At 31.2% G+C, this 14,934-nt stretch overlaps 1 pseudogene; it reads right to left on the bottom strand.

Annotated features, from left to right (window-relative positions):
• Positions 1–346: 346 nt before the first annotated feature.
• On the bottom strand, positions 347–1,055 carry LOC140954506 (uncharacterized; annotated as a pseudogene).
• Between the last annotated feature and the right edge of the window lie 13,879 nt (positions 1,056–14,934).

The raw sequence follows: 14,934 nt of genomic DNA, 5'->3' as shown, positions 1-14,934 counted from the left end.
TGCAAATCTTCATATTCATCCAACTCAATTTTACTCAAAGTAGATTCAAGTTGATCATGAACTAATTCTTCAATAAGATCTACTTCTTGTAAATCATTATCATCTCCAGGTTGCTTGCAAATGTTAAAAATATTCATCTCCAATGTCATGTTTCCAAAAGATAACTTCATGAGTCCATTCCTACAATTAATCAATGCATTAGAAGTTGCAAGAAACGGACGTCCTAAAATAATAGGAAATGAATTACATGCTTCAACTGGTTGCGTGTCCAAGACAATAAAATCCACAGGGTAAATGAATTTATCAACTTGTACTAACACATCCTCAACTATTCCTCTAGGCACTTTTACAGATCTATCAGCAAGTAAAAGAGTTACAGAGGTTGGTTTTAACTCACCTAGATTGAGACTTTGAAAAACTGAATATGGAAGTAAATTCACACTAGCTCCAAGATCAAGTAAGGCTCTTTCAATTTTATGTTCTCCAATAAAGCAAGAAATTGTAGGACAACCAGGGTCTTTATATTTCAAAGCATTATTGTTTTGAAGAATGGCACTTACTTGTTCGGCTAAAAAGGCTTTCTTTTTCACATTCAGTTTTCTCTTTACAGTGCACAGATCTTTCAAAAATTTAGCATAGGAGGGAACCTGTTTAATAGCATCCAACAAAGGTATATTGATCCTTACCTGTTTGAAAATTTCAAAGATTTCAAAGTTGTGATTGACTTTCCTTTGTTTGGTCATGGCATGAGAAAATGGAAGTGCTGGCGGGGAATCAGCCTTTTATTTGCAATGTTCAGGTTTAACCCCTTCCTTCCCCTCAGAGATAGACTCATCATCTTTCTCACAAGGTTCAAGAATGGGTTTTTCAATAACCTTACCATTACGAAGAGTGATGACTGATTTGACTTGATCCATGTGTTGGCTTCCAGAACTACTCGCGTTTGCATTGTATTGCCCCTTTGGATTTTGCTGTGGTTGAGATGGAAACTTACCTTTATCTTGGAAACTGAGAGCAGATGTTAATTTTACAAGAGCATCTTTAAAATCTATCATGCTTTGAGCAAGTTGAGTGTTGATTGTCTCCTGCTTTTCAATGAATGCATGCAATGTTTCATCAAAATTTCTTCTAGGAGGTGGAGCATAAGGAGGTGCATATCCATGAGAATTTTGAAAATTATGGTGGGCTTGAAACGGTGGTTGTGAAGTTTGTGCATTGTTGCTATCACTCTTCCAACTGAAATTTGGGTGATTTCTCCAACTAGGGTTATACGTTTGGGAGTATGGGTTATGGTTGGGTCTTTGGAAACTGTTTAAAGCATGGGCTTGTTCATGGAGGCATTCCTTAAAAGAAGGCAAAGTTGGACAATCATTTGTTGAGTGTTCCTTGGTTTCACAGATTTGACACACAATGTCTTGAACAGATTTTAATTGACCACTCTTTTTCAATTCAAGTGCTTCGACTTTTCTAGCTAAAGATGCAAACTTGGCTTGGAGGTCATGATCTTCCCTAAGGTTGTGCATACCTCCACTAGATGTATGAGGTTGAGTTTTACTTGGTGCCTCATAAGTACCTGTGGTGTCCCAATTTTGAGCATTTTCGGCTAGCAAGTCTAGGTACTCCATTGCTTCATTAGGGTCTTTATCTTCAAAGGTTCCATTGCACATCAATTCAACCATTTGCCTATCTCTAGGTGTTAAACCTTCATAAAAATGTGAAACCAATCTCCATGTTTCAAAACCATGATGAGGGCAAGTATTAAGCAAATCTCGATACCTATCCCAACATTGGTAAAATGTTTCTCCTAGTTTTTGAGTGAAAGTGATGATTTGTCTTTTGAAAGAGTTTGTTCTGTGAGACGGAAAAAAACTTCTTTAAAAATTGTTGTTGCATTTCATCCCAAGCACGAATAGATCCTGGTCTCAAATTTTGTAGCCATGTTTTAGCTTTATCTTTTAATGAAAAAGGAAAAAAGCTTTAATCGAATGGTGTTCATGCTACAATTTGAGTCATTATAGGTATTACAGACCTCCTCAAATTCCCTTAAATGCAAGTATGGATTTTCTAGGTCTAAACCATGAAAAGAAGGTAAAAGTTGAATAATGCCTGGCTTAAAATTAAAATGAGATGCATCAGGAGGGAAAACTATGCATGAGGGTGCACTTGTTCTTGTGGGATTCATATGGTCTCTAAGTGTTCTCATATGGTTATTCTCATTATTCTCATTATGAAGCGATTGATTATCTTCTTCGACCATATTTTCTGAAAATGATGAGAATTTTGAAAATTATGGTGTGCTTGAAACGGTGGCTGTGAAGTTTATGCATTATTATTATCACTCTTCCAACTTAAATTTGGGTGGTTTCTCCAACGAGGGTTGTATGTTTGCAAGTATGGATTATGATTGGGCCTTTGAAAACTATTTAAAGCATGGGCTTGTTCATAGAGACATTCCTTGAAAAAAGGCAAAGTTGGGCAATCATTGGTTGCATGTTCATATGTTTCACAGATTTAACACATAATATCTTGAACAGATTATAATTGACTACTCTTTTTCAATTCTAGTGCATTGACTTTTCTAGCTAAAGATACAAACTTTGCTTGGAGGTCATGATCTTCCCTAAGGTTATATGACACGACCAAAAGCTTGATGTCTTCTCCCAAATGCAGGAGTGTCGAAGTAATAAATAACCCGGCAAGATCGGGGTCGAACCACAGAGAGATTAATTGTATAAATTATAAATAACAACACAACAATAACAACAATAACAACAATAATAACAATAGTAGTACTAGTAATAGTAATAATAATAATAATACTCAGTACGTGGCGTTGTTATACCTGAGAATGATTTATGTGATAGGCCTGCATTTAAAATGAGCATTTACCATAAATTAAGGTATCTTATAGTATCAAACTTGTTATTATAAAACATGCTTTAGTTAAGGAGTTATTGATACTTCAAGTGCAAAATGATGATATAAAACCTTGATAAACATGCACTTTTAAGTACTAATCATTATACATATCTCAACTAGATGTATGAGGTTGGGTTTTACTTAATGCCTCATAAGTGCCTGTAGTGTCCTAATTTTGCACATTTTTAGCTAGCAAGTCTAGGTACTCCATTGCTTCATTAGGGTCTTTATCTTCAAAGGTTCCATTACACATCAATTCAACCATTTGCCTATCTTTAGGTGTTAACCCTTCATAAAATTGTGAAACCAATCTCCATGTTTCAAAACCATGATGAGGGCAAGTATTAAGCAAGTATCGATACCTATCCCAACATCGATAAAATGTTTCACCTGATTTTTGAGTGAAAGTGGTGATTTGTCTTTTGAAAGAGTTGGTTATGTGAGATGGAAAAAACTTCTTTAAAAATTATTGTTGCATTTCATCCCAAGCACGAATGGATCCTGACCTAAGATTTTGTAGCCATGTTTTAGCTTTATCTTTTAATGAAAAAGGAAAAAGTTTTAATCTAATGGTATTCATGCTACAATTTAAGTCATTATAGGTGTTACAAACTTCTTCAAATTCTCTCAAATGCAAGTATGGATTTTCTGGATCTAAGTCATGAAAAGAAGGTAAAAGTTGAATAATGTCTGGCTTAAAATTAAAATGAGATGCATCAAGAGGGAAAACTATGCATGAGGGTGCACTTGTTCTTGTGGGATTCATATGGTCTCTAAGTGTTCTAACATGGTTATTTTCATTATAAAGTGACTAGTTATGTTCTTCAGCCATATTTTTTGAAAATGATTAGGATACCCTCTAAAGTCTACCACTTAATGTACGTGACCAAACACTCATGCACGTGTAGAAAGAGAATAAAAGTAAGAAGAAAACAAAACAAAAGAAACAAAGTTAGATACAAGAAAAGTGAAAAGAGAAAATAAAATAAATATTATAATTTGTATAAGAATTTACCTCCCCGGCAACGACGCCAAAAACTTGACACGACCAAAAGATTGATGTCTTCTCCTAAGTGCAGGAGTGTTGAAGTAATAAATAACCCAGCAAGACCGGAGTCAAATCACAGGGAGGTTAATTGTATAAATTATAGACAACAATAATACAACAACAACAATAACAATAATAATAATAAAGAAGTTGATGAGAACTTTGAGATGGAAGATTAATGTAATGATTAAACAATGATAAAAACAAATGTCAAGGCTAGAGGATCCACTAATGGTATTTCAAACAAGTATAGTATAAACTCTTATTATTCAACTGGAAACCACACACAAAGGAGGTTCCAATCTGATGATTTGTCATTAATAGCTCATTATAAATTGTTAACATGATCATATTAATTATCTTTTTCAAGTAACACCAAACTTTTAAATATTGTTAGGAATTCATGATGTTAACTTATGTTAACAACAAAATCAAGTTCCTTTCATAGCACAGGTGTAGGTAATACCATATGGTTGGGCTATGAGAATGCCAAGCATTTGTTGTACCAAGTGTTATACAACACAAATCTAGATTAGCCATTTAACAAGCAAGGTATTAAGAATTAGTAAGATAAAAAGATAAGACATGTTAATATTAAACATTAAGGTCCATGTTGAGTTTACACTATACTTATTCTTACACCATTAGTGTAACCTTTTCACCTTGACATAATAAACTTAGCTAAATATAATGAAGAAGAGAAACATAAATAAATAAAATAAGAACATAAATAAGATACAAATTAACTAAGTAAAGGAAAGGAAATGAAAAGCATAAACAAGATATTAATGAAAGCAATACTTAAGAATTACAAAAAAAATATAAAAAGAGAGAGCAAGAGCAAGTTCTTGATCTAAACAACCCAGCCCCTAAATGCATGGCAAATGCCTCCTTTTATAGGCCAAAATTTGAAACTATTGATTTGATGACTAATTGTTTAGTGGGTGGCCAACTATTGACTTAGTAAAAATCTTTATCTTCTTGTATGAATAACACATTATTGCTAGCATTAAAGCTAGAACCACCTATACTCATGAAAGTTATAGGAAATTATCTTATCTTTTCAGGAAAAAAAATTGAGGTCATTTGGACTTCTAGAACTCAAGATATGGGCTGAACACTGAATAGTATCTGGGCTGCAATACAGATTCGGACTTCTCCGTTGTTGCTATAATTTGGACTTGAAAACGGCCTTTTTAAATCATGGACTCCATATGAAAGTTGTAGGCCTATGTCTTACTAAATCTATCCAAAAAATTAAGGTCATTTGGACATCTAGAACTCGAGATATGACCCAATTACCAAATAGTATTCTAGTTTGGACTACACTAACATCTCTTTTCTAAGTTTGGCTCTCTCTTTGTCCTTTCAATTTTAATACTTAAACTTATCAATCAATCCTTTTATTTAAGTGATAGACCTACATTTAAGATGAACATTTACCATAAATTAAAGGTATCTTATATTATTAGGTATGTTATTATAAAACATACTTTAGTTAAGGAGTTATTGATACTTCAAGTGCAAAATGATGATATAAAACCCTGATAAAAATGCACTTTTAACTACTAATCAGGGGCCCAGTAGGTAATGGTCAGCATGTGTACCAATCATTATCAGTCTAAGCACTCAAGGAAGAGTTGGGGTTTACACAAACTTAAACCTTGACTAAAAGTCGTAAGGTAAGCTGATAGTCTCCCACTTAACCTGAAGCTTATGTGTGCTTTCAAAAATTAAAACATGTGATGCATGAGAGAACTTTATACAATGCATGAATAAAATAAAATAAATCAGACAAAACATGAAAAACTTTAACACATCAAAATACAAAGCTTAGTCCGATAATGTTGAAAACAATACATGTCCCCAGTGGAGTCGTCATTTTGTCACATGTCCCCCGCACGGCGTCTACTTGGCAATTTTTCACTCGTTTTGCTTGATTGGTTCTTTCGGAGTCGCCACCTAGTATTTGGTTGAAGGCTACTAGGAAACCTGGATATACTGGTCTTGTTAGAGATTCGAGGGCAGGGAACTGGTTGTGGCTAGGAAAGTTATTAGCACCCCTAGCGCACCCTACCTGAAGTAAGTTGCTTCATGATTTGATGTGATTTGAAAAATTAACATATTAACCAAATTCTTAAGGCTTTAATAAATCAGTTATTAAATCCTAAAATAGATGTAGAAACATGTTCTTACATTTTCACGGGAAATATAACATGATTTTATTTATCCTTAAAATACTTGACTATATGCAAATTAAAACATTAAATTCTATTTTTGCCTTTTTTTATTTTATAATTCAATAAGATACATATATGAATAAATAAATAAAAACAAACACACATATACACGTCACTTTTTACTATGTTTTTCTGTTACAATGTTTACAACATAACATAAACTAAAAAACATTTAACAAAAATTTAAATACATATTCAAACATGTAAAAATTACATAAACAGGTCCCTAAAAAGTCCAGGAACTACAGAGGAGACCCCCAGGAACTGTGGAGCAGTGGCGGCGCGTCTCCCCACGCATGGCCGTTACTGGTGGTGCTTGGGTTCACGCACCACCACATGGAAAACACCGAAGGTGGCGGCTGCTTGAGAGATCATTTTTTAGGTTTAGGTTTTTTCTTTTTTCTTTTTTTGTGGTTCCCTCAATTTTTTGAAATCTTTCTACTCTCTCCCTATAAAAATTATCCCCCCGTCAATAAAATTTTCTCCCCTTTTTTTCATTGTAGCATGGTATTTATAGGAGAAGTGTGGCTTGGCCAAAATCACATTTGTCCCTCAACTCTTTATTTGTTTGTTAATTTTGATTTTCTCTTATTTTTTGTACTTTTAAAAGCAGGCAATATCAATGTCGACTCAACAAGAAAAATCAGTGATCATAAAATTTACGAGTTAAAAATACCTTTGAAAATTTAAATTTTTTGAGATGGCGTTGAAAATGCTAAAAACAATGCAAATATATCAAAAATATATTTTTTAGGGGTTTTTCATTGTTTTTTTGCTATTTTTTATTTTTTCTAAAAATTTATCAAAAATATGGGTCAAAAATTAGGTAACAACAATGCTCATAGAAAGGGCAACAATCATCTTAAGGGCTTGGGATATGTCTCTTAACTAGGAAGGCTCTTGTTCAAAGTCCTTCATTTAGGGCCAACCACAAAGTCATTTCCATTTTTGGAGGGCAAATAGATTTCCAAGCATTTATAATATAAGTTTTAGTTCCAGCAAACCCGATCCTTTCAAGGGCAAGCATACAAGAGTTTATAGTATAGCCACTTTCCTTCTCCCATTCCCAAACAAACCTGTCAATTCTTTTGATCGATGAATAACTACAAGATTAAGATCAGACATTAACCTTTAAAACATCATATTCTCTCTAGTTCTGAGGGATCTTATCCATTTCAGATTCCAATACTAAGTATCCTCTATCCAGTATCCCATCTGACTAACAATTCCTACTTTGGAGGAGGACAGGCGGAACAGAGTAAGATAAGAGTTAGCTAAGCAAAAGCCAGTCAACCAAGTATCTAACCAAAAGTTTACATGGTTACCATTATCCATTTTAAGTTTACAGCTAGCACGAATAAGAGTGCTATCATGATCCTTACTAGCAATGGTAGAGCACATACCTTGCCAAATCCCTTAGAGTTGTTTTTTGAATTAAGGCACCTCATTGATGAACTTTGGTCTATTTTTTTTCTTAATGAAGTTTGCCCAACTAGCTTTGTCATTGCCTCTCAATTTTCAAATCCATTTGAAGAGAACTTTATTTTTTGCCAATATAGTCCCAACACTAATACCTCCCCTATCTTTTTTCTTTCACCATTGTTCCCAAGCTAATCTATGAATTTTCTTATTATCAATACTCCCACCCCTCAAAAATCGAGACTACATAGTTGTGATCTTTCGGGCCACTATCTTTGGGATGCAAAAGATGAACATGTAACATAGAGGTACGATAGAGATTACATTTTCGATCAGAATTGCTCTCCCCACCATTAATAATAGCCTCCCCTTCCATTGAGGTACGAGAATCACCAAGTCTTCACTGTGTCACGAATCTTGCATTAGGTTTACACATTAATTTGGAGCCGCTTCGTAGCACCCAAAGATCTCGAGAACTTTGCTTGGTTGTGGACTCGCATAATTTGTTTTCAAGGTACCATCCTTGTTACTGAGGTTTTGGAACACCTTCTCCTTGCTGCTAATTAAGGTGTAAAACTCATGAACCTCGTCTTGACATAGCCCATAATGGCATGTCCTTATTTTGTCTTGAATATCCATAATATTCAGTTGTTTATGCGTGAACACTTCCATTGTTTATCTTCATTAATGATTGTTTTGTGAATCTATCCTTTTAAAGATGAAGAAAGGATATTGGCAGTAATATGCAACTTTTTTTTTTTTTTTTTCCATGACACGTCTTCGATATGTTATATGGTTATGGATCTGTTTGTAATATTGCTTGGTTTTCTCATGTGCACTATGTATGAATTTATACTTGTATATCCTCTGTTGAAAATGGATTAATGATAGATCTTTTAAATCTCATGAAGGGGTTAGATTCTGTTTCAAAACTTGGTTGCAAATCTTGGGATCTTTTTGATTTATGTTCTTACTTACCCTTTTCATTGGTTTTTCTTCTTCTTCTAACATCTGTTAGTTATGAAACTGATAAAAAAAAAAAACATGAATATGTCTTAATCTTTGTTTTGCTTGAAACTGCATGCTTCTGGGTTTGAAAAGTTGAAGGGGCTATAAGTTCTGGTTGAGATCTGTGTGCAAATCTCCTCGTCATTGTTGTGGTTTACGTTTTCAATGTTTGTAGACACGAACTCAGTTTTGCTTGATGGGCTGATAACTCATGTTCGAGTATGAGTTGGATTAATTATCTTGGCAAGAGGCTAGGCTACAATATATAGATGAATTACTTGGGTTTGGACTTATGTATATGAACGTCTTGCGTAAAAGATTACATTTTTTTTTTTTTTTTGTAGCCAATTACCATATTTGCAAATAATACATGAAGCCTGGTTCACGTTGCTGGGATAAAAACGTTTTTAAAGGCTTAAAATTATATTTGACAAGACTCAAATTTATCAAAAAAATATATGTGTGTGTGTTTTGAATTTTTAATGTGTATTTGACAAATATACTTTAAAATAAATTTGAAGTCTATGGTTTTTTTAGGTAAGAGTATGTTTGAAAAACACTTCCTAACCTATTTTTCAAAGCCTTTATTTTTCTTTATCTTTTTGTGTTTTAACAAACACAGCTTAGTTTAATTCTAATTATTTTTAAAAATTTTGAGAATTATTTTGCAATTAATTTTGGAGTTTCCATATCATTTTATTTAATATTTAAGATTATAAATTTATATATATAATATTTTTTTTAATATTAAAAAATTATTTTTATAATTTTATTTGGTATAACATGGAGTCTTCCATCTCTTAGTGTAGACGGTCAAAAAAATTGAAAATATAATCCCTCCAAGTTGAACCTTAGGATTTTATTTTCCAGTGAAAAGAGCCCTCATTTTCAAGCATGCCTAATCACTAATTTATTTGTGGGGTAATACTAAACCTTAATTTAGGAGCATATATGGTAAAGCTACACTTTCCACGTGTACCACGTTAAACACAGATACGCGGGATCAAGTACACTTGGATTTTAGATTTTTTTTTCTATATTTTAAAGATGCGATAGATTCATAAAAATAAAAAATAAAAAAGTAGAGTGATTTTGAGCTGGATTGTTCGGTACGCATTCGAGTCCTTTAACGTACAGTGATAGTATCTTTGCCGTCGAATTTTTCTTCTCACTTTGTTATTTCTTTGCTCGTTCATCGTGATGCAGCATCATATGGAACCAAGATGTTGGGATATTTGAGGTCTGTATAATAGTTGAAGTGTGGATATATATTTCTTCCTTGACTACTAAGATTTCCGAATTTCACATCAATTCTTGAAAAATAAAGATTAACCCTCACGCTAGTTTGATATATTTAGAATAATTCAATTAATCCCGAATTGATTTGAACTTGAAAAGTTAAGTGAAGGGACAGATCCTTTTTAGAGGGTGTTTGTCTATACGATAATAGTTGTGTTTTGAAAAAACCACCAAAAAATTATGTTTGATTAAAGTATTAATTAATGTTTTTAAAACATGAAATCCATAAAAAAAAAAAAGCATAAAAAAAATAATTTCTCATGAAGCATTTTACACTAATTTTGCCAGCATTGTTTACTTTTGTTAAGTAAACAATGCAGAGTGAATTAACTTTTGTTAGTGAATTAATTTAACAAAAGTTAATTCACTCTACATTATTTACTTTAATACAATAAATTAATTCACTTTGCATATAAAAAGGGAACATGTAAACAATACGGTGAATTTATTCACTTGCACAAATCATGTAAACAATAAAAAAATTATTTTTTTTAATTGTGTTTTATTCAAAAAACTAGTGTTTAATATTATTCAATGACACTATATAAATTAGAAGAATATTGTATGATGACGTAACATTTGCAGAATTTGATTGTAATCCCAATTTTGTTCCTGATAATATATTAATTGATTTTGTTGTACACTAAAAAAACCATAGAAATTGTAGTCCTTGTCGGATGAATTTCGTACGTTATGGAATTGTAGATAGTTTAATGGAACAATAATTTTTAAAAAAAATATTATTTATTTCATGATACAATAGTAATAGTTAAATCTACAATATTTACATTAAAAACCATCAATATTCATATATATCACCAAATACATTAAATTATTTTTTGTTTAACCTCAATTTCAATTACAATTTTAACCAAAAATATATAAATATTAAACCTTAATCACCTTGAATAACAGTGTTTAATTGCATAAATTTGTATATGTATTGGATAACTTGCAAAGATAAATCAATCTCAAGCGCCTACATCTTTTTCTTTTCTTTTTTTTGGATTCGAGAAAACTTCACTTTTTGGAAAGCGCATTTTATGAGCCCAAGTTAATGAGTAAAACCCTGGTTGTCCTAGGATCTTATAAAAGATGCACACCCTGACTCGAACTCGAGACTTGTTATACAAATCTTAAGCCCTTTGTCATCAGTCGACTACATCATTGTTTCCCATTAGCAAAACATTCTTAAATGGAGATAAATCAATGTCTAAAGATATCCCTCCTCTCCACATGGATAGGAACAGGCTTGCTCTAATCCACAAATCCTATCTGGCATTGGGACACCTTCCTCGTCCCTAGCTATTTGAAACCTAACCACTGTTTATTTTAAAGCATGCACTAATCTAATTATTTTGCTACTTGTTATAAAATGGAGCCCCTTTCTTAACTTGTTTATAGAGTGGTGGAGCATGCATTAGTCTTTTGTGCATAAGAAAGATACACTGTATGGTAATGCAGTTGTGTTATACGATACTTTTCGAGATGAGAAGCAAGAGAAACAGAAAGGAGAAAACAAAAGAGCAGAAAGCAGAAAATTAAAGGACATTTTTTTAGCAAGACACCTGCAGCAAAAGAAAGAAATAAAGAAATGATATGGATCGTGGAGAAATTAATATATCAATAAAGCATTCCATGTGGCTCAAAATACACGAACTTTTTTCTTTAACATGCAACAAATTATGTGTAGTGGTATGATTATTGCAAGGCGGCAAAAGGAAGAAGTCGTGTCAAAAAAAAAAAAAAAAAAAGTCTCCTCCGAATAGTGGATGAAATATTGGATGTGGGTGCTCACAAATGAATCCAAATCACTAGTGACACATTTAAGGTTCGAGTTAGTAGTGAGATGGATCAAATAAACACATAGTTCGTGTTAAATTTTAATGTATTCTGTATTATGATGATGTTATAAAATTCTAGTTCCAGAGGAATATAGTCTTATATATATATATATATATAGTTGGATAATAAGTTTAATCAAATATTCATACTATTAAATCTATTCTTAGTAGCAAAAGAATATTGTAGCTTAATGTAAGAATCCTAACACATGCAAAACAATCCCTTCTAAGTGGACTTAAAGATTCTCATATGTTTTGTAAAGGAAAAGTATAATAAATATCCTAAAGAACATTAAATTTTAAGAATAATATTGTTTTTTTTTTTTGTTTTGATATGAAATTAAGTATTTTGTGAGAAAATAAAGTGTGTATTTGAAAAAAAAAAGTTGTAAATTCTCTAGTTAAATAATTTAGAAGATATTTATACCTCCTAAATCTTATCATCATTCTTAAATTAAAGGGTTGAAAAGTCATTCGATCTTAATAATATTAACAGAGAATAAACATATAACATTGGGCACAGGGAGCCAGGCAATGCTCGAGACTAGGCCTAAGCCGCGACGCCTAAGCCCAAGAGGTGCGAGCATCGTGCAATTCCTGAGAATGGATCTAGGCCATGACTTTTACCCTATTGGTCTAGCGTTGTGGTCAGGCACAAGGCAGTCTAACGCCTTTATATATATAAGGGGTCAGGCTAGTGGCCTGACGCAAAGGGATGGACCTAAGCTTTGCAGCCGAACCTAGTATTCAGGGCTAAACTTGTTTTTGGATCCTTCTAAAAATTGATTATTATATATTAAAAAAAAAAAGTAAGCTTTTTATTCTCGATATAACAATGCATTATAATTTTTTTTTTCAAAAATAATAATAAATCCTAGTTGATCACTATACTATACATATATATATATATATTCTTTCATTAGACCTACTTGTATATACTGAAATTCTTGTATTGATTACCCTATAACATAATTATGAGAAGGAAACGTTTGGTTAATTTTCTTTGCAAGGATGTGATAGATTTTTTTTAATATATTTTATTTGATGATAGGAGTATCCTTGGATCCATTTATGTGTTAAGCAATAATACAATATTTTTTACTCCATTTTAAAAGCATTCCCTTACTTCGGTCTTGTATATTTGATAATAATAAAACTTTATGAATTTACTAGTGTGCATAAGAAAATTCAAAAAATATTAAAAAATAGTCAAAAGCTTGCATTCGTTTTTCTAATCTTGATTTTATACTAGTTTGGTTCTTTTGATACTAATCTCAACCTTTTACTTTGACCAAAAGAACTTTCTTTATGTAAATAAATAAGATTTGTAAGACTTTTAATTAAAAAAAATTTCTTTGTTTTTTCAATTTTTCTTCTTCTTGTTTTTTTTTTTTTAAAAAAAAAATTGAAATCAATAGAAGTCCCCCACTTCATTAAAATTAATGAAAAACTGACTTGATCATCGAGAAAGGGATTAAAGCTGCCTACAGAACAAATGATAGGTTCCCCAATATTGCCCTAATCACAAAAATTAATTTCTAATAATATCATTAAACCATTTATTGGATAGGATATTTTTCTAGTCCAAATGACTTTATTTCGTGTAGGGTTTGAGGGAGAATTACCACCGCTCAACATTGTTGCTTTGTGCCCAAAAGAAAGCTTCTTCCAATGTACAATAATGCTTTGCACGAGCACGAGATTTTAGACTTCCATGTGTTAATCACGGCTTTATGCAAGTATACAACTGCTAATTCTAATCTAGTCCGTCCACAATGACCCAAAAAAGCAACTTTAATTCAAAAGCAATCCCCACCCTTCTTTTAAATATCTTCTAAGATATTTTTTAAAATATTTTTTATTTAAAAATATATATAAAAATTATATATTTTTTATTTTTTAAAAATAAGTTTTTAACATCACTACATTAAAATAATCTGAAAACATTAAAAAATTATTAATTTAAAGTAAAATAAAAATTTATAATTTTTTAAAAGTATTTTTAAAATAAAAAAATAAACATAATATATAGTTGAAACCTGTAAAGAGCAAAGAGGTAAAACTTTTTTTCCAATTATATATCCCAATAATTCATCACACAAAGAATGCGTTTCCTTAGCAACCAAACATAACATGCTTCTTTGGATTTAATAAGAGGCCTGGTAGAACATTGATCACATGGGCGTGTGGTGAGGTGACTCTTGACGTCGCTTGTATTTGTTAAGCGTTAGAAAACAACACAGAATTATTCTTGAAATCTTATATAATAATTTAAATTTTAAAATTAAAATAGTTTTTTTATGTGATATTGGACTTTTGATAACTAAATAATTATAAGTTTGAATTTTATTATTTTTATTTTTATTAATAAAATTATAATGTGCTAAAAAATAATATAAAACAATTTTTAAAAACTTATTTAATAATTTAAATTTTTTTATTAAAATAAAAAATTATTTTCCAACACATGGAATGCGACTAAAAATAAGAATATACCCTCTTGGAATGCATGGCTTAGTTCCATTTCGACAACTAAAATTAGATTTAGTATATTCAAAAGATTCCAAAAACCAAAAGATCGTAAGAAGCATATTCTTGCCATCTTTTTTTTATTATTATTATTATTATTACTGTAGATATCCAAACTAATTTATATATTTTTTAATTAATCTTATAAATTTTAAAATTAATAACTATATATATAAAATTAATATACTCTGGACAACTCAAATAAGAGAGAGAGAGAGACAAGGGCACGGGTAAAGAGTTCCATTATGGAGCACTAGCATGGCAGCCTTTCACCCCTACTTTACTGGTGGTCGTTTTCAAGACTTGCTTCTTATAGATGCAAAATCCAACAAGAGGAGGATCATTTTAATACAAGTCTAATTGCAAGACAAAAGTCTCTTCTTTTTTTTTTCCTTAGTGCAATTACAAGACAAGTTATTCGTAACATTTCATCTATTATAGTTAGTATAATTATAGTTATTTTTTAAAATATTTTTTATTTAGAAATATTTTAAAATGATTTTTTTTATTTTTTAAAAAATTATTTTTAATATCAGCATATTAAAATGATATGAAAACACCAAAAAAATATTAATTTGAAATAATAAAAAAAAATTTTAAAAAAATATTTTTGAAATATAAAAATAGA

Source organism: Populus alba, chromosome 1, assembly GCF_005239225.2.
Source record: "Populus alba chromosome 1, ASM523922v2, whole genome shotgun sequence".
In the NCBI taxonomy this organism is placed as follows: domain Eukaryota; kingdom Viridiplantae; phylum Streptophyta; class Magnoliopsida; order Malpighiales; family Salicaceae; genus Populus; species Populus alba.
The sequence above is the reverse complement of the archived record's forward strand: the minus strand, read 5'-3'. Positions and strand labels throughout refer to the sequence as shown.